Source organism: Sphaeramia orbicularis, chromosome 12 (genome assembly GCF_902148855.1).
Source record: "Sphaeramia orbicularis chromosome 12, fSphaOr1.1, whole genome shotgun sequence".
NCBI classification, from domain to species: Eukaryota; Metazoa; Chordata; class Actinopteri; order Kurtiformes; family Apogonidae; genus Sphaeramia; species Sphaeramia orbicularis.
In genome coordinates this window covers 81,175,789-81,195,575 of record NC_043968.1, presented here as the reverse complement: position 1 = coordinate 81,195,575, position 19,787 = coordinate 81,175,789, and the positions used below count along the sequence as shown (strand labels likewise).

The following is a 19,787-nucleotide window of genomic DNA, read 5'->3' as shown; positions in this document are numbered from 1 at the left end:
GTTTGGATCAATTCAATATGTGAACCATTAAAGGAAGTGTTGAAAAGAACAAGTGAGTGGAAGTGTCCAAATGTGTGCATGGATTTGATCAGAGCATCATCCAAACAGTCCAGAGAGAGGCTGGATGGAGCTGACACACAAAACCATTCTGAGGTTTATGAGCAGGAATCTGCATTGAAGACAACTAGAGAATGGAGCCAGTGTTCAACATGAAGGTTGAATGTTTGTGTCATGGTTTGGACTGGGCTCACATGTCCCAACAGCTTCAGGGCTCCCATCAAATGTGTGTGTTTACAATCATGTTGACAGCAGGAAACAAACCAACAACACAAATGGACCAGTGAAGGACGGCCCACTGGAACCAACTGGTTTAACCCATAAAGACCCAGTGTGACATTTGTGTCAGTTCCCAAATAAATTTTTCTCTCTATTTAACCTTTCCTAAATGATATATCACCATTTTATTATAATATTATCCTCTGCATTTTGCATTTTTGCAGTGAAAATCATCTATTTTCCTATATTTAATTCACTGATCATGCAGGTGTTCATTAAAGCTCAGATTAAAGTTGAGGGTTATTATATAAAAAACGGAAAGAATTGAAGAAAAAGGGACTTTCTCAGCAAAATACATCATAAACTGAACACAAACCCAGTGTATCCAACCACTGTCATTGAACCAACTCCATGGGTTTTACGGATGAATCAATTTTGTTGAAGATGACAGTGTTTCCACATTCCCTACAGAGCCTCTGAACGTCCAAATGGGTCATATCTGATGACCATGAAAAGATGAATAACTGTATTTTACACCAATTATTTAAATGGATTGATAGGATTAATGGACAAACAGTTATTAAACAATTTAGCTCTGCAGATAATTTGGTCTCCGGTGGATGTTTGGGTCTTTATGGGTTAATGGATCCACCACAGGACTGAAATGTGGAAATGGACTAAAAACACAGATGTGACAAATGTTGGATTGAGTTGATGAATCCAAATAGAAGAGACTGGACCCAACCACAGACTTTGATTGGTTTGTTTTATGGTTCTGATGATTTTGTTTGGTTGAATTGTTGTTATTTGTGTGGGTTTAATGGTTTTTGTATTGATGCAGTGCTTCAGACAGACGTTTATAATGAAATCCATCCATGTGTCACAACGGGGGAAATGAGAGGACTCAAATGCACAGTACTGAAGGGAAAAAAAAACACAAGTTTATTAAACAAAAATGAAAACTTAACAACGGAAAACACAGAACCGGGGACAGTGTCCGTAGAGGAAGATGGCAGAATGTCCGGGTTATGGAGTGGAATGAAGAGGAATGGACCAGCGCTGCATGGCTGCAACCCTAAGCCTTAAATAGGCTGGAGGTAACTGGCTGAAGCCACGCAGTGCCAGCACTTAAGTCAGCAAATGAGGAGATGAGGAGAGGGAGGAGCTGAGGGTCGCACAGGCACAGATCATGACACCATGTTCAGATGGAGAATGGCCCCTGGATTATTGTTTGTACTAGTGATGTCCCCATCTGGATTTTTTTGCTTCCAATCCGATCCGATTTTTTATGATTAGTTTTGCTCATACCGACCTGGTACCGATCTGATACTGATACTTTTACAATGAAATTTGGATTTAAATTTGGAGTCATTTATAGGTTATTCTACTATTATTTTACTGTAGATCCCAGTTGGTCTGAATGTGGAACCTGAACTAAAACAACTATGACACCTTTGACTCTTAATAACTTTAGGATCATTTTCACTCTTTCCAATTTCATACTGTGGACAAATGTTTGCGGTTTCATAGTCGAGTGGACCTATTTCCGACATTTACATCATCCTACATTGTGTGACACAGAGTATGCGTACGCGGAGTCGAAAAATTGAGCTTTGTGCAGACGTGTCCAGCAGGCGTCTGCTTTGGGTTCGAGTATGAGCGGACGCCCGGATCAGCCCAATCTCATGACTAAATCCAATCTTCTAAAAAATGCCAGATCAGCTGCTGATCCTGATCTTTAGATCGGATCGGGACATCCCTAGTTTGTACATTTCATTCTTTGTCCCACAGTGACAGTACAGACTGTAAATGTGCATAAAGACACTAGAGCTCTGATCTGCACTAAATAGTCTGGGACTGGACCTGAGGACTCACTGCTCAGGGTATGTGGGTCCATGTGGTACCAGTCCTGACCAATCAGCTATCAGCTCATCCTTCCACTAAACTGACTGTCTTCATGAACACTGTAGATGTTTAGAATGTGGAACCAGGTCCCAGTTTGGGTTCAGGTGGGTTTTAATCAATCTAATGAAAATCACACTTACACTTCCTTGGACCTGGTTTCAACCATCGGACTCCAGCAGGATCCAACCTGAAAGGAGGAGGAGGGTCAGAGAGGTCAGCTGGAAACATGGACATTCCATCACTGTGATCCACTGAAGCTTTTCTGTTCACATCCACTAAATGGTTCCTTCTGAATCACTGACTGAGTGTGTTTGTCTGTGAACATGGGCTGGACCTTCATACAGGATGGATCCCAGCTCTGACAGATGGTTCCTGTCAGCTCTACCTGTTCTATCTGCCATTATCTGTGGATGCATCAGCTCAGTCCATACCTGACAGTGTCCAGTCTCCAGTGTGGATCCTCCACTAGAGCACACAGCTCCTGTCCTGAGGCTCCTGGATGGTTGTAGCTCAGGTCTAGCAGTCTGAGATGGGACGGATTGGACTGTAGGGCTGAGACCAGAGAAGAACATCCTTCCTCTGTGATCAGACATCCTGACAATCTGCAACACAAAACATCACATCCATCAACTGAGGATGGAGATGAGTGGAGTTGGAGTCATTGAACAGAGTCTGTGAATGCATGGGACTTCACCAACAGGACTTCAATGTGTAAAGTCTATGAGTTCCAGACTCTGAACAAAGTTGAACATCAGAAGAATTGGTCTGGAGTTCAACACAAACAACCACTGACAAGTTCAATCCATCCAACAACTGCAGACAAACATTGAAATGATGTGTTGTGTTCTGTGTTGAACCCTGACCTGAGAGTGTCCAGTCTGCATCCTGGACTCTTCAGTCCATCTGACAGGATCTTCACTCCTGAATCCTTCAGGTCATTGTTGCTTAGATCCAGATGTGTCAGACTACAGGACTGGGATCTGAGAACTGAGGACAGAGCTTCACAGCTTCTCTCTGACAGGTTACAGCCACTGAGTCTGGACAAAACAAAAGGCATGAGTATAAAGTTATTGATTTGGTTGAAATGACAGATCCATATTTGAGATGTTTGATCCAACTGTTTGTTCTCACAGAGCTTTGTTGGAGGCTTTGACCACTGATAGCAGCCTCAGAAGAACCTCCTCTGAACCAGAGTATTCCTTCAGGTCAAACACATCCAGGTCTTTTTCTGATGACAGTAAGATGAAGGCCAGAGCTGACCACTGAGCAGGAGACAGTTGTTCTGTGGACAGACGTCCTGATCTCAGGTACTGTTGGATCTGATCCACCAGAGATCCATCCTCCAGTTCATTCAGACAGTGGAACAGGTTGATGCTTCTCTCTGCAGACACATTCTCATTGATCTTCTCCTTGATGTACTCAACGGTTTTCTGGTTGGTCTTTGAGCTGCTTCCTGTTGGTTTCACCAGACTTTGTAGGAGACTCTGATTGGTCTGGAGTGATAGACCCAGGAGGAAGCGGAGGAACAGGTCCAAGTGTCCATTTGGACTCTGTAAGGCCTGGTCCACAGCGGTCTGGTACAACTGGTCAGAGGTGTCCCACTGTAGTTTAGACCAAACAGATGTTTGTTCTTCTGACAGCAGATTGACTCCAGTGTTGATGAAGGTCTGATGGACATGAAGAGCAGCCAGAAACTCCTGGACACTCAGATGGATGAAGCAGAACCTCTGGTCCTGGTACAGTCCTCTCTCCTCTTTGAAGACCTCTGTGAACACTCCTGAGTACACTGAGGCTGAGCTGATATCGATGCCACACTCTGTCAGGTCAGATTCATAGAAGATCAGGTTTCCTTTCTTCAGCTGCTCAAAGGCCAGTTTTCCCAGAGACTCAATCATCTTCCTGGTCTCTGGATTCCAGGGTGAATCTGTCTCAGATCTTCCATCATACTTGATGTTCTTCAGTTTGGCCTGAACCACCAGGAAGTGGATGTACATCTCAGTCAGGGTCTTGGGCAGTTGTCTTGTGTCTTTGGTCTTCAACACATCCTCCAGAACTGTAGCAGTGATCCAGCAGAAGACTGGGATGTGACACATGATGTGGACGCTTCGTGACGTCTTGATGTGGGAGATGATTGTGTTGGTCTGTTTTTTATCTCTGACCCTCTTCCTGAAGTACTCCTCCTTCTGTGGGTCAGTGAATCCTCTGACCTCTGTCACCATGTCCACACACTGAGCAGGGATCTGATTGGCTGCTGCAGGTCGTGTGGTTATCCAGAGGCGAGCAGAGGGAAGCAGGTTCCCCCTGATGAGGTTCATCAGCAGCACATCCACTGAGCTGGACTCTGTCACATCAGTCAGGATCTGAGTGTTGTTGAAGTCCAGAGGAGGTTGACACTCATCCAGACCGTCTAAGATGAACACCACCTGGTGGTCTTCAAAGATCCAGATTCCTGCTTCTTTGGTTTCAGTAAAGAAGTGATGAACCAGTTCCACCAAGCTGAACTTCTTCTGTTTCAGCACATTCAGCTCTCTGAAGGTGAATGGAAATATGAAGTGGATGTCCTGGTTGGCTTTGTCTTCAGCCCAGTCCAGACTGAACTTCTGTGTGGACACTGTTTTCCCGATGCCGGCCACGCCCTTTGTCAGCACCGTTCTGATTGGTTGATCTCTGTCAGGTGGTGTTTTAAAGATGTCTTCACATGTGATGGTTGTTGGTGGTCTGTGTGGGTTCCTGGATGCTGTTTCAATCTGTCTGACCTCATGGTCCTGGTTGACCTCTGTAGCCCCTCCCTCTGTGATGTAGAGCTCTGTGTAGATCTGGTTCAGGAGGGTTTTGGGGTTTCCTGCTTTAGCGATGCCCTCAAACACACACTCAAACTTCTGCTGCAGGTTACGTTTCAGTTTCCGCTGCTGAGCTCCAGACCGACTTCCTGAATGCAGACCCAGATCAAACCATCAGTCTCACAGTAAATCCAAGTATTTTCATCTGTTCAATCTGGACAGAATGGTCTTACTGCGGTGCAGACGCTCAGCCAGCTCCTCCTGCTTCAGCCTCCTCAGGAAGTTCAGTGTGATCTGCAGAAAAGCCTCGGAGCTCCTCCTCTGCTCTTCATCCTCATCACTCAGACTCTCTAAGGTTTCTGGGTAATCTGGACTCAGAACCTGCTGGAACTTCTTCAGTTCGTTCTTGACAAAAGTGCAGATGTTCTCCTCCAGCAGCTGGAACACAAAACATGATGAAAGACACAAAGTCCACCCATGGACCAAAGCTCAGGTCCATGTTGGACACAGTGACGTCCACTGGTCTGAAACCAGCAGCAGGACATGATTGGACAGAACAGATGGACCAGTAGATGTTGGACATGTACACACCTGAAATATGGAGTCCAGCTGAGTCTGATCCTGTAGACCAGTGGGAACCTCTGAGCTCTGCTGCTCCACTCTGTGGACCAAACATCAACAATGAGCTCACATTATGTCTGTCCACACTGACACCCACAGGTGGACACACCTGGACGTCAACATCAGTCACATGACCCCCTGTAGTGGGAAAGGTGTCCTGGTCCTTCTGATCCCACTGAGAAATCAACATCTGAGTGAGTTTGGAGCTGGTCCAGCTGGTCAAGGCGTCAAAAACAGTGGAAAACTGAATTCAGTCCAAAGCACTTGAAGGTTTTTACCCTTCAGCTTTAATTTCAATACATCATCAGCAAACATGAACCAAAACAGGCCATCCATCATCAACTCAAACCCACTCCACACCATACTCAACCAACCCAAGAAAAACTGAAGACAGCTGAGGCTTTTGTACACAGTGCTGCCTCCAGTGGAAGGAGATAGAACAACTATACAAGCATTTACACACACAAGCTATAAAACAGTGAATGATCCAGGACCAAAACCCAAACTATACTCTACATAAATATATATACATACACAACAGGACTATCCAACACTAAAATACCAGAGCCAAATATAGAAATGAAGATTTATATGAAACCATCAGCTCAAAGCCCTGCTCAAACTCACCTGTGTGTGCATCACCTGGGTGGAACTAGAACTGGTCCATCAAGCCCCCGGGGACTGTTTGGGCCCACAGACCATTCCCCCAGGAACACCACACAGGTCCGTTTGTGTCTACCGTGCATTTATCAGTTTTATATGAATCCTTTTCTGTGGGTCCACGTCCAAACTCCTGCTATATTCAGTATTTCCTTCATATACGGCTTCTGTTTGGAGCTCTAGACGGCGCAGAAACCCGGCTCCCACGGCTGGGCACTAATCCCTCATCATAGACGTACACCGACCAACAGTTGAATCAATTTATAAGTACTTGAATAAATAGTTGTCCCTAACTGAAACATGTGTTGTTCCTTTCCCCCTTCTGTCCAGACTAAACCAGTTGTCTTTAAACATCTTCCTTTGTCCTTCAATAATACAATCCAGTTCTCCCCATGCTGAACATGCTAACGGCGGCTCGTCGTTCCAGAGCTTCACACTCACTGTTTGAGTTGATCAACAGGTTTAGTTGAGTTCAGTTGATCAGGATCCCCATCAGACACATCATGGCAGCAGGACTGAACTGAGTTTAGTCACAGAAATGTCATTTCAGACACTGAAGAACATTTACTGAACAGTCACTTTAAGACTAAACTAAGGGACACCTGTCAGCCAATCAGAATGCAGAAAGGTCAGTAACCATGGAGACGCCTCTGTGTCAGGAGGGAACGTCAGTTTGGTTAGCAGTTCTAACGTCTATTTATTTTATACTTATGAAACCTTTAGACAATAAATGATGTGAAGAATCTGAAAATGAACCCGTTCTAAACCTTCAAACTAAAGTCAATATTTCATATAGATTTAATAAACAGTCGACACATCCAACATTTACATCAAACTTACGTCTCTGTGGAAAAGCATAGTGGTAAATACATGGACCGGTCACTCCTGAAGGACACACAACTGGGTCCAGGATCAGGTCCAGAGGACTGTGGTCTCTGATGGATCCTGATCATCAGGAAAACAGAGACAATAAGAAAATGATCAATACACTGAAGATCAATCAAGTCTGAATCTGATCAGAAAACTCACAGATAAAAGATCCATTGAGTTCATTCTACGTTAATCAGGTGATGAATAATGATTGCGTATAAATCACTAATGTAGTTCCTGTATTTGTTGGTCAGATGTTCTTCAGTCCAACCAGGTGAATCTAATGACAGACTGTTTGGACCCGTGTGTCCACAGACAACCATCAGATTTGCACCCAGCTGATGGATAGACCTACTACTGTATGGAAACATGACACTGAAAACTGAAGAGGAACACACACAACTCTACATCACATGAGGGAACCCAAACCCAGTTTCCTGAGTCCTGGAGGATCCGTTCATCCATAGAGTCTGTGGTCGGATCAACATTTACATACAAGTGGTTTAGTGTGGCACTGGGGTCTAAAGGTCTGAATGAGGACCACCTACACTGACTCTGATGAACCATCCTGTTGGAAGAAAATAAATAAGTCCTTGGAGTCAGTACTCTTCATGGACACACAGCTGGGTCCTGATCCTGGTCCTGGTCCTGGTCCTAGTCCTGGTCCAGGTCTGTGAACAGTGATGTCAGTGGTTTTAGTGCTGAGCTCTGACATGGAGAACAGTGGAGGACAGATCCAGATGGTGGTCTCACCTCTGAGCTTTGGGGGGTCTGTCCAGTCCAGGTCCAAGTCCTGAGGGGGTCCTGTCGGTGGTCTTTGGGGGAGGGGCTCCCTCCTCTCTGTCCTCACACTGATCCATTCTGCTGAATCCACATCAGTCACACGACAAACCCTGAAAACAGCAGAGTTTGAGACGTGGTTCTATGATGGAGAAGAGTCCCATGTGGACCAGAGGGTCACAGATAAACCAGACTCAGGGTTTTGGACCAAGACCTGCGTCCCACATCTCATATGGTGTGTGTTTAATGTAGATGTGACTTCATGAAGGTGTTTGTGGTGAGTGTGAGTTGAAGTGTAATGGCTGATCCATGTGTGTTGGTTCTGCTGTAGTTCTACTGTCAGACCACTAGATGTCCTCCTGGAGCTGATGATGAGACCTGAAGGGAAGGACAAGCACAGCTGATCCTCAGAGTCTAGGACAGGGGTAGGAAACCTGTGGATCTGGGGCCACATTTGGCTCTTGGGCCCTTTTCTAGTGGCTCCATGTGGCTTTGTCAAAAACATATGGAACTGAATAACACTAAGGCTTTTTTTCACATTTTGCTTTTATTGTCAGAACCATAAAGTCAATCTGATGTTATGCAGCTGTAAAAATGTGGAGTATACTCCAAATGAATCTAAAAATAGAAGCAGTAGAAGTAGTAATAGTAGAGTACTTTGTATTTTATGACACTGACAGTATTCATCTGTTTTCTCCATTGCAAAGAAAGTATTCACATACCAGTAATTTTTTGCTGCACAAAACAATAATGGCATTTTCTTTTGTGTAGTTCTGTAAATGCACCAAACTTTGATTTATTCTCAACATATTCCATGCAAACTAGTCCTAAAGAGCTTCTTAAACAGTCACCACTTTGAGGTAAAACATATAGGGATATGTTTTGGCTCAAGACAATTTTGTTTTTCCATTTCTGTTCTAAAATGGCTCTTTAGAAGTAAAGGTTGCTGACCCATGGTCTAGGAAGAAAATCCAACAGGAAATGTTGAAGGTGAACTGGTTTAGTCTACTGGTTTACAGTCTGACCAACACCATGTGATGATGGTTTCTCAGATTTCCATTCAAACCTGAAGGACTAAACTGGTCCAGACCAGAGGTCACATGACCAGAGGAGACGTTCAATCACCTATAAAACATAAACATCAGGTTGTGATTCTGAACTGTTCACTGCTCATGTTCTCCACTGGAAACCTGCCTAGAACCTTTAATGACACTAATGTTCTGTAGGTTTCAGGGTCTGGACTCAAACCTAAACATGTGGTTTATTTGGACGTAACAGCTGATTGGTTTAGATTTGACGCCTGAGGGTGACATCAGAGGTCAAAGGTCAGAGTGTTTGATCCTCCAACAGGAGTCCTCATATCTGTGAAATAACTCAGCTGTTCAGAGGAACACAAAACCAGGACAGTGTGTCTGTCAAATCCCACAGTTTGTGGTGTTTTGGTCACATGATGCTCAAACTGTTGAGTCTGTGCGGTTCATTCAAAGCAGATCTGGATCCGTCTATTACATGTCCCACTGAAATGGACTCAGTCCATATTTTAATCTGGTGTCGTACACGTTTCATTTCCTTCTGTTTACAGACCTACTGTAGTCCAGCTCTTTGATCCACACTGATCTCATGAAATCCTGTTGTATGTCACACCAGTTCTTATGTCATTTGGCTGCTATACGTACGCAGTTTTGTCATTTTGTGTGTTAATCAACACCATTTGATCACATGTCAGTTTACGCCCAGATCTCCAGTTCACATAACCCTAACCCTCAGTGTGTGGTGTTTGACGCACAGTGAACATACACATGGAAAGCTTATAATGTGAACAGAAAACACGCCAATTAATGCCAGTTCAAAGTGGTTTGTTTGTTTATGTGAGTCGTGATGTCACGTTGCTTTGATGGTCAGCCCTGGTTTGAGTATCTGAAATGATTGTGTCTGAAGTCATGTTCCGTTGACATTTCCCAGTTGCTAAAATCGTAGAACCCTACACGTGCTCTAATGGTGCATTCCAAAGTGTTGGGAGGTGGAAGATTCCGACATTCAACCAGATAAAATGCATTGGAACGCCTGTCGAAGCTGGAGGTCCTAGTTGCAAAGTGGGACCAGATCGAAGTACGCCGACCTCACTGCGACGCATGTGTGTAAGTTCACAATGATAAAAAACAATGTATCATTAGCTCATGTGTCATTTGTGGTCTTCCATCTGGTTTGCGTATATGAGAACACTGTTCTGTCCACAGTCTTCAGTACCAACACAAATAGGAGCTTAGATCTGCCATCTCCATATTTGTTTGTGTTCAACATGGATGGTCTGGAATGCTTTGAGGTGGATGGACTTAACTCCAGGTGCCATATATTCCACCTCCCAGCACTTTGGAATGCAGCATTAGAACATGGACTCAGTGTCAGCTGGTCATCCACCACACCCACCTCAACACTAGAGGGGGCGGAGCCTTTAAGCAGTGCCCCACACTATGGAATGACGGTGCCAATCACTTTCAATTCTGTTGAGTCTTTTCCAAAGCAGCTGCAGACCTTATTGTTTCCACAGGCTTTGAATGAGCTGTGGGTTTTCAGACCATGTTCTTTAGTTTTTCTGCCTGTGGACGGAGCTGTGTGTCTGTGGATCCTACTTCTGATTTGACTCTAAAGCACTTTGTCAATTCTTTGTGTGAAAAGTTCCATATAAACAAACTTTACTTACTTACTTCTGATGGATGTGGGACAGGGAGTCCAAACCCTTATGGGGGTTCAGCTGGTCCACAACCACCTGAGGCTCAGAAGTGGTTCAGCTACAGAAACACCAACAGGAAACACTTTGAACCACTTCCTGTGTTTAAGTCTTTCCCCGCCAGTGATGAGATTTTCCGTCAATCCGTGTTTTCACTGAGGAGCAGAAACAATGACAGACAGGAGGAAGATATGAGAGACATTTCTAGTGGACATTCAAGGAGAAGACAGTTAACCAGACGTGGGACAAGACTAAGGACACCTAGTCTTCATCTGTTAGACAGTGTGAGTTCAGATTGTGACTGTGGACACAGAACAGATTCAACACAGATGTGGTTCAGCTCTATAATGTCAGCGGGGACACAGGTAAGACTGTCATGTCGGCTGTTGGACTTTGTCTGTCTTTTCTGTTTTGTTTTGTCGTTTCCTGTTTTATTTTGTTAAGTTTCCCTCATGTGTCTTGTCTGTTGTCTTTACTTCCTCTCCCTGACCGTGTTCACCTTTTCCCTGATTATCAGACTCCTCCCTGATTATCTCCACCTGTGTCTCATTGGCTTCCCGCCCTCCTGTGTATTTAAACCCTCAGTCTTCCCCTGTTCAGTTGCCAGTTTGTGCTCTACAACTAGTTTGTGTTCACTTACCAGCGTTTCTTGGATCCTGTTCGTTTGTCTGCCGTGTTTGACCTGTTTTCGTCCCTCGACCATCGATTCAGCCTGTTCCTACCCTGCCTGCCTGTTCCCGACCTGGTTCGTTTACCCGACTCTGTCTCTGCCTGCTCCTTTTGTTACCTCAGCCTCCAACGATCACCTGTGCTTCGACCTCCGCCTGGATTACTACTGTGAGTTAGCCTGTCCCCCATGTACCGTTGCTTGTATGACTGTCTTTCTGTGTATGACCTGGCTTGTTTATTGACCACCCTCTGTCTGTCCCTAGTGGGGATTCCGTTGGGGTTTTCCCGGCTCGGCCCAGCCGACCGCCTGTCGTTATCACCCACAGCCCAGACGTTTATCCCCGGAACCAGAGGCTCCACAGGAATTATATATTCTCTGTGTTGTTCCATTTACCCTGTTAAAGTGTTTAATAAAAACACTAAACCTTATTGGTTTCTCCTGGTCTTGCTTTTGGGTTCAGCCCTTGTACTCAGCCTATTACAAAGACACTGTTTTATTTGGCTTTTGGATGAAATAAATAAATACATATACTGACAGTCAATAGAAACTTTGAGGTAGAAATGTCTGCATATTTCTACTTGTAGGGGCGTTGGAATTATTCATTGTGGATTTATTGATGACTTGGTGCTCAGGTAGTTCAGATAATGATGAGTTGTCATGGTTCATTACACATGGGTTGGTCTGTTTGCAAAAGTGGACCAAATACACATTGAGCAATACTCAGTGGGTCTGTGCACAATTTGAGGATTGGTTTTGAAGGCCTATATAAAAGGCCCAAAAAGGCCACCACTGTTAGTCCAGTGAACAGCATCATGCCACGTCTATCACGTGAACGTCTCCAGACACTGGGTATGATGGAGGCCGGTTTGAGCTCCAGTGATATAGCCAGGCCTATGTATGGGCTGTTCCCAACCCACAATCAGAAACCTGGTTGAACACAACACGACAGGCTCTGTTGAACATAGACCGCATCCAGGGTGAGAGAGAGTGACAACTGCAGACCAGGACCGCTACTGTTGGGACTTTGTGTTTGGCAGGTGCCATTTTCTTTTGTTTTTTTTTGTTTTGAAATTATTCTTGGAACTTTAGAGTTTTGTTTCTGTATGCCAATATCCTAAACAAATGATTCATATGAAAATTCCAGTTTAGGGTTCAAATAAAATTGTCGAAAAATATAATCTCAAAGTTTTCATTGACTGTGAGTGTATATTCATACATAGATAAATAACTAGATGTCCATAGAATTATTTACAGATCGAACACAGCAGGTGGTCCAACAGGAGGACGTGGTGCAGCCAAGCAAAGGCCACAAATCTACAGTATTTTGTGCATTTGTTTCTTTTTTTTCTTGAAAATGAGGAATATGGAAGTGTTTATAACAAAAGGCTAAACTAATATGTGGAAGACTCAGAACTGATGTATGTAAATATGTAAAGTTTATAAGGAACCTGGTGCTTTAGGAGATGTTCAGTGTACAGTCTGGTGTGGTTTCCCCTAATATTTTGTGGAATACTGGGATATCTAAGAACTGTTTATTATTAATGTTATTATTTTATTAGTGATATTGAGTACAGTGTTACTGTTTGTAAATAAAAAAGAGTAAAAAATGTAAAATGAAAATCAATTTTATCTTGAAAATCAATATCTTTGGGAAAAAAAAGCAATTTTCTCAGCTTTTTGCTCAAAATTTTATTTTTTCCTGAAAATGACCACTGTTCAAATGTTTATACCTCATGAACAAATAAAGATAGAATAAAATAGTTTTTTGTGTTTAAAAGTTTAAGTTCTGTTCTTTCTTTTGATGTATTCAGTGTTCACATACATTTAACACTACATTTTCAGTGGGCCTTCAAAGATTAGTGAATATGACCAAAACAGGCTGGCGCTGGTTTGCAACTCACTGTAAAATGCTCTGGCAGAGAAAGAGTTAAGTGTCCGTTTCTGTGGCGCAGCATTAAATCAAACCATCGTCACGAAGCACCTGAGTTTCACATCCACCATTTTGAATAGAATGACTGTTGATTTTATCTGGACTTTTACTGATGGTAAACACACGGTCCAGTCCAATGGAAATAGTCCAGAGGAGTTTTATGAACCAGTGAGGAGAAAAACCCTGAGCCTCAGAAACATCAACAACACTGAGTTCAAGCACTGAGCTGCACATCAGCTTCTACTCTGAGGCCTGGTCTGATCACAGTCACTTCAGACGGACTCCAACACATGGATTAAAGCTCCTCCAGTTTCTGCTGTTTCTACTGAAGTAAAGAAGCCACAGTGAAGGAGGTGAGAGTCAAACAGGTCCAACCTTACCTTCATGGAGAGACGCACAGACTCACAGCTGCTGTCGTTTGGAGAGGAAGGAGAAATTAAACTAACATGAAGTGGATGAGGAGGAGACAGAACAGGTTCCACCAGGTTTTACTTTTTTTTTTTACATTTTTTACATTTTTGTACCTGACAGACTGTGGTGACTGTGGGGAGCTGTGGTTGTGTGTTGCAGATTCCAGTCCAGGCTTGTACTTGAACTTGGACTAATATTAGTTCAGTCTAATCCAGTGGTTCTCAAACTGGGGGGCGTGAAGGCTTGTCAGGGGGGTCATGGGATCACTCCTGGGTGTTTTTTTTTTTTTCTTTTTCTTTCTTCAGGTTAGAACATGGATCAGGTGGAGCTCATGTTTTAGTGTTGGATTGGTTCCATTTCCATAAACATTTTCCAGACTGAAATGTTCATAAAATGTGAATAAACTGATCAAATCTGACCAACCTGAAATGTCTAAAGCAGGGGTGTCCAACTCATTTTAGGTCAGGGGCCACATTCAGCCTAATATGATATAAAGTGGGCCGGACCAGTAAAATAATATAAACAATAGGATAAGAACTTATGAGTAAAAAAAGTAAATTCTGTAATGAAAATGTTTACATCTACGAATTGTACTTGAACATAACATGAACAAATATGAACAATCTGAAAATTAATTTGTAAAATAAGTGCAATGTTAACAGTATTCCACCTCAGTTTATCATTTATACATGTGAATCACAACTTAGAGATCACAGTGGATCTACAAATACACCAAACATTTAATAACAGGCAGAATATTATTAAAAGTCCACATACTTCTCTTCAGACATTTCAGATATTCACATTTTTTGTAAAAGGCTAGTCTGTAAATGTCAACATTTTTGTGTAATTTTACAGTTTTTTATACTAAAACAAAGAGACAAATTTACAGTTTTCATTATTTATAGGTTATTATGATAGTCTTTTACTGGTCTGATCCACTGTAGACTGAAATGAGCTAAAGTGATTTGAACCTTGACTGTTAATATCTTCAGTGTAATTTTTTGCAGTTCACATATTCATCCCTTTGGTGGGCCGGATTTGGCCCCCGGGCCGCATGTTTGACACCTGTGGTCTAAAGTAAATCCAGTGGAATTGGACCAATATTCTGCCTGTTATTAAATGTTTTGGGTCTTTGCAGATCTAATCTGTACATATAGAAATGATCAAGTTGAACCAGAATATTGTTCAAATTGCACCGATTTTTTAGAAGGAGTGTCTTTTTTTTTTTTGGTTATTGTCATTTCTTTTGTTTGGATAGTTTGTGCAGGACACAGCGTTATAAAAACAGCTTTGTTCACTTTTGCCATCACTGAGCTTAATAAGAAATAGTGACATTGCACTTTATTTACTTATTCTAGTTATTTATCCTATTTCTTTGCTCTATTTATTATTATTGTGACTTTTTTATACCAAAGACTGTTTTTATCTTCTTGGAGTTTTTATTGTGTTTTATTGCATCTTGTTTTTATTGACTTGATCTTATTTATTTATTTATTTATTCTTTTATTTATCCATGCTGCTATACTGATGAACGGTGGAACACTGAGCACTTTTTGTCTTGACACTCGATCAAGTACCTGCTGAACAGGTTCAGTGTGTGTTTTGTTGTAATGCCAAAAGCTATCACTGTGTCTGCAAAACAAACCTACCCACAGGTACAAATAAAGGAACCTTCAGCCTTAAATGCAAATATTTTCATAATTTCAGGTTATATTTTTTTGTATAAAACCATGCAAAAAAGTGAGTGTTTGTCATTGTTGGTGGGTTCTTCTGTTCTTCTGTGACTGGTTATGATCCACTGGAGATCCAAGTGGGCTGAATGTGGAACCTGAACATACATGAGTGGGACGTCCCTGGACTAAACCAAACCAGGAGGACCGTCCACTGTCATAAACAGCATAGGCTGGACTAGTTTATTGGTTGGGTTGGATAGGCTCAAATTTAAAAAATGACCAAAATGTCCTTTTATATGGTGGATACTACAGCTTTATACTTTGCCACCAGGGGGCACTGGTGTTCCCGTAAAATGGTCTGAAACACCTTGAAATACCTCATAAATCACTAATGCTATGTTCAGACTGCAGGTAAGTGTGGCCTAAATCTGATGTTTTCACCCATATGTGACCTGTATCTGATCTGTTACAGACCGTTTGAACTGCACTAATCTGACCCAGACCACTTTCATATGTGCTCCTAAATCTGATACGTATCTGATCATTTGCAATGTGACTTCAGTCTGAACGGCCAGGTCGCATTAATACGACCTTTACGTCATTGAAATGCGACAAACCTTACAATTCTGTGTCCCAGGAGTGTTTCTTCTATAAACACGGTGTGTCTGTGTGGTCATGTATAACGTCAGGACCTCTTTTGCACATGTGGGTCACTTCAGGGTCACATTCAGTTCAAACTCAAAACTCAAAAAAATTGTGCATTAAACAGTTTAGATCAGTAGATGGTTTTGGTTGCCAGTAGGTGTTTGGGTCTTTATGGGTTAAATAATGGAGGAGTTTTAGAAGCAGAGAACATTCACATTATCCAATCAGCATGTTGGATTTATTTTGGTTTCTTTTGTCTTTGTAATAATCTAATTCAGCTGAACTTACAGAAATCAACTATTTTTTTGGACTTCTTTGATCTTCTTCTGTCATTAGATCTTAATTCCATTGCAGGTTTTGTAGTATGTGATGATCTCGTGTATCCTGATGATCCACAGATGTTCAAACAGAGCAGGGTCTGAATATTCTTAGGAAAAATATCAATATGTGCCCTTTTATAGCGATATTTGGGCTCCCTGTTGACTCCTGTTTTAACCAAATACAGTCTGATATAATAGCTTTTACATCCCTCTTTGCAAGACGACGTATCTTATTTTTGTGGAAGTCTCCTAAACCCTCGTCTATTTCATTTTGGCTTAGAGATGTTCTGTTTTTTCTGAAATTAGAAAAGATTCAACACTCACTACAAAGCTCCTCAACTAAATTCTTTCATAAATGACAATCTTTTTTAGATTACTTTCAGTCTTTACAAACGCTGCCTTCAGATTGATCTGTCACACCTCCACCCTACTCTATTTTATTATTGTTTAGGTATTGTTGTTTTTTGTCGTAATTTGTTCTGTCTACCAATTATTGTCACATTTGATACATCTAGGTAATGTCTAATTTATAAAAGTAAATATAGGTATCTGCAAGCTATGACTTTTTTTTTTTTTTTTTTTTGTTATTCATTTATTTTTATTTTCTTCTATTTCCATTAGCTCAGTTAATATTCTTGTACACCACAGATTTGATACTGCTTGTACTTATTTGATTTTCTACTGCTCAGAGACTGTTCTACTGTTATGATGTTCTTGTTTCTGCTGTTGCCCCTTCTCGGAGGGCCTTGGGGTTGGATTGGGCATGGGGAAAAATGATATAAAAGGCAATGCATAATGAATGCACTGTAATTCTGCTCCTGTGTATGTACTGTTACATTGCTCATAAAAAGATTAAAAAAAAACAAAACAGAGCAGGGTCTGGACACTATTACTGCAGAATGGAGAGGAGAACACCATCCAGCAATGTTCACACTGATCTCAGAGCAGTTCCACTGTCAACTTGTTTTCCTTTGGAGCTAACAGAGCATCGTCGCAAGAGTTCCACTACACATTAAAAACGGTTACAGTTAAATGTGAAAAGAACTGTTAACCAGTGGAACAGGTGCTTGTTCCCCTGTGGTGGTTTGGATTTTAGCGCCACCCTGTGGAATGACAGATAATTACAGTTTAAGTTTTACAAAATAACCCTAGAGATCATGTTTATTTTTTGATTTTACAGTCATTCTTACTATTGCTCATCATGATAATTTTTCTTTTGAATGTCTACTTGTATTTTCTGCTGAATCTTATGATTATTGTTAATTTTGTTGTTTTATTTTGTTTAGCCAGGGAAACCCAGTTAACCCATAAGGACCCAGTGCTACTTTTGTGGCAGTTCACTAATGAATTTTTGTCATATTTACCCTTTCTTAAATGATTTATCACCATTTATTGTCATATTATCCTCCTTATTTTGTGTTTCTTCAGTGAAAATTAGATATTTTTCTAGATTTAATTCACAGATCATGTAGATGTTCATAAAAGTTTAGAGTAAATGCAAAAGTTTTTATATGAGAAACATAGAAAACTGAAGAAAAATGGACTTTTTAAGCAAAATCTCTCATTAACTGAACATAAACTAAGTGTGTCCATTCGCTGTCATTGATCCAACTCCATGGGTTTTACTGGTGAATCGATGTTGTAGAAGATGACAGTGTTTCCATGGTAACTACGTAAATGAATTTTTCTCTATATTTAATCTTTCTTAAGTGATTTATCACCATTTATCATAGTTTTATCCTTTTATCCTGTATTTTGCATTTTTCTCTGTAAATCATGGATTTTCCTATATTCACTTTAGATGCTCATGAAAACCCAGAGTACATTCAACGGTAATTATATTAAAACAGAGAAAAATTATAGAAAAAGTGACTTTTTTTTTAACAAAATATATAATTAACGGAACATAAAACAAATGTATACAACCGTATTTTGTTCATATCACTTACTACTTTTTAAATTTTTTATTCATTTTGTTCATAATTATTCATTTAACTTATTTTATTTGTTTTGGTTCATTTTCTTACCTACTTTATTATTATTATTATTATTATTATTATTATTATTATTATTATTATTATTATTATTATTATTATTATTCAATTTTGTTCAGTTTGTGGCTTATTTTGCTCATGTTACTTATTATTTTGTTGATTTATTATTCAATTTTGTTTGTTTTATTGATCACTTTGGCTGTTTTTGTTTATTTTTGTTGCTCATTTTCATTTTAGCCCATTTTTTTGCTTATTTTTTTTAATATAAACCCAGTGCGTCCATCCACTGTCATTGATCCAACTCCATGGGTTTTACTGGTGAATCGATGTTGTAGAAGATGATGATGTTTCCACGGTAACTATGGAGCCCCTGAACGTCCAAATGGGTCATATCTGATGACCATGAAAAGATGAAGAACTGTATTTTACACCAATTATTGACATGTATTGATAGGATTAGTGGATCAACAGGTATTAAACAGTTTAGATCAGTAGATGGTTTTGGTCGTCGGTGGATGTTTGGGTCTTTATGGGTTAAATCAGGTTAAAGGGTTGAAGGTTGAAGAAAAAAATTCACAAACTACAAACCAAAATGATGAAAGTGCAGATATAGGGGAACTGTCTCTTATAGTGTATAATAACTGCATGTAAACACACTCAGGACACAGTAAAATGTGTAATAGCAGCTTTAGTAATACATTACATAAGCCTAATTAATGTATAAATATATTTGTATTTTGCATATTTTTGAGTCTTCATAAATCCAGTATTTATTATCTATTTGTTCTTAACTTTTTTGTCAACAGTACTGTAAATAAATGTTTTTTTCGCTCTAAAACTACTTATCAGTGATTCTAAAATTGCACTTTTCACTTAAATAAGGTTCAGTCAGTTAGATTTTGAAGGATCTAAAGGCAGAAGTTAATTATAATGTACACTGCAATGTTGTGTATAATCATCTGAATGAGGGCTGCACGATTAATCGATTTTAAATCCAAATCGGATTTTTTAATTAGGACAATTTTTAAAAAAGGGAAATCATCAAATCAATTTCATCTTTTTCGTGCCTCTGGGCCGTGCACCTGCGGGCTACCGTACCAGCTCCTGGGACATAATCCTTTCCACGTGTCCTGGGTCGGTCTGTTCCACGCACGGATCCTCCAGTTTAAATAGAACCACATGGGGATCACTCGTATTCAGTGGTCCACGCACGCACGACTGATACCTGTCACTGACTGACACTGGTATCACTTCTGTGGGCCCAGATACCCCAGAAAGGAAAAAAAAAAAAAAAAATTAAAATAGTTAATTTAGTTGTCTTACTTGCTAAATTTTTCATTCACAAATGTAAGTTCTGTAACACAAAACCAAATATTATTTATTTGTTTAAAGATGTTGAACTTTATTTAAAGCTGTTGGATAAATCTGGAAACAAAAAGGCTGTAAAAACCATCAGTATTTGCTCTGATTTGGACATTGTATTGTAGTGTATTCCCCCTGGTAAACTTGTTCTGTTATTGT

At 40.7% G+C, this 19,787-nt stretch overlaps 1 long non-coding RNA gene across 1 annotated transcript; it reads right to left on the bottom strand.

Annotated features, from left to right (window-relative positions):
• Positions 1-5,016: 5,016 nt before the first annotated feature.
• LOC115430280 (uncharacterized) lies at positions 5,017-5,261 on the bottom strand. Its single transcript, XR_003936916.1, has 2 exons — positions 5,195-5,261; positions 5,017-5,110 (listed from the first exon to the last, which is right to left on the bottom strand). It is a non-coding gene; the product is annotated as an uncharacterized LOC115430280 (long non-coding RNA).
• Between the last annotated feature and the right edge of the window lie 14,526 nt (positions 5,262-19,787).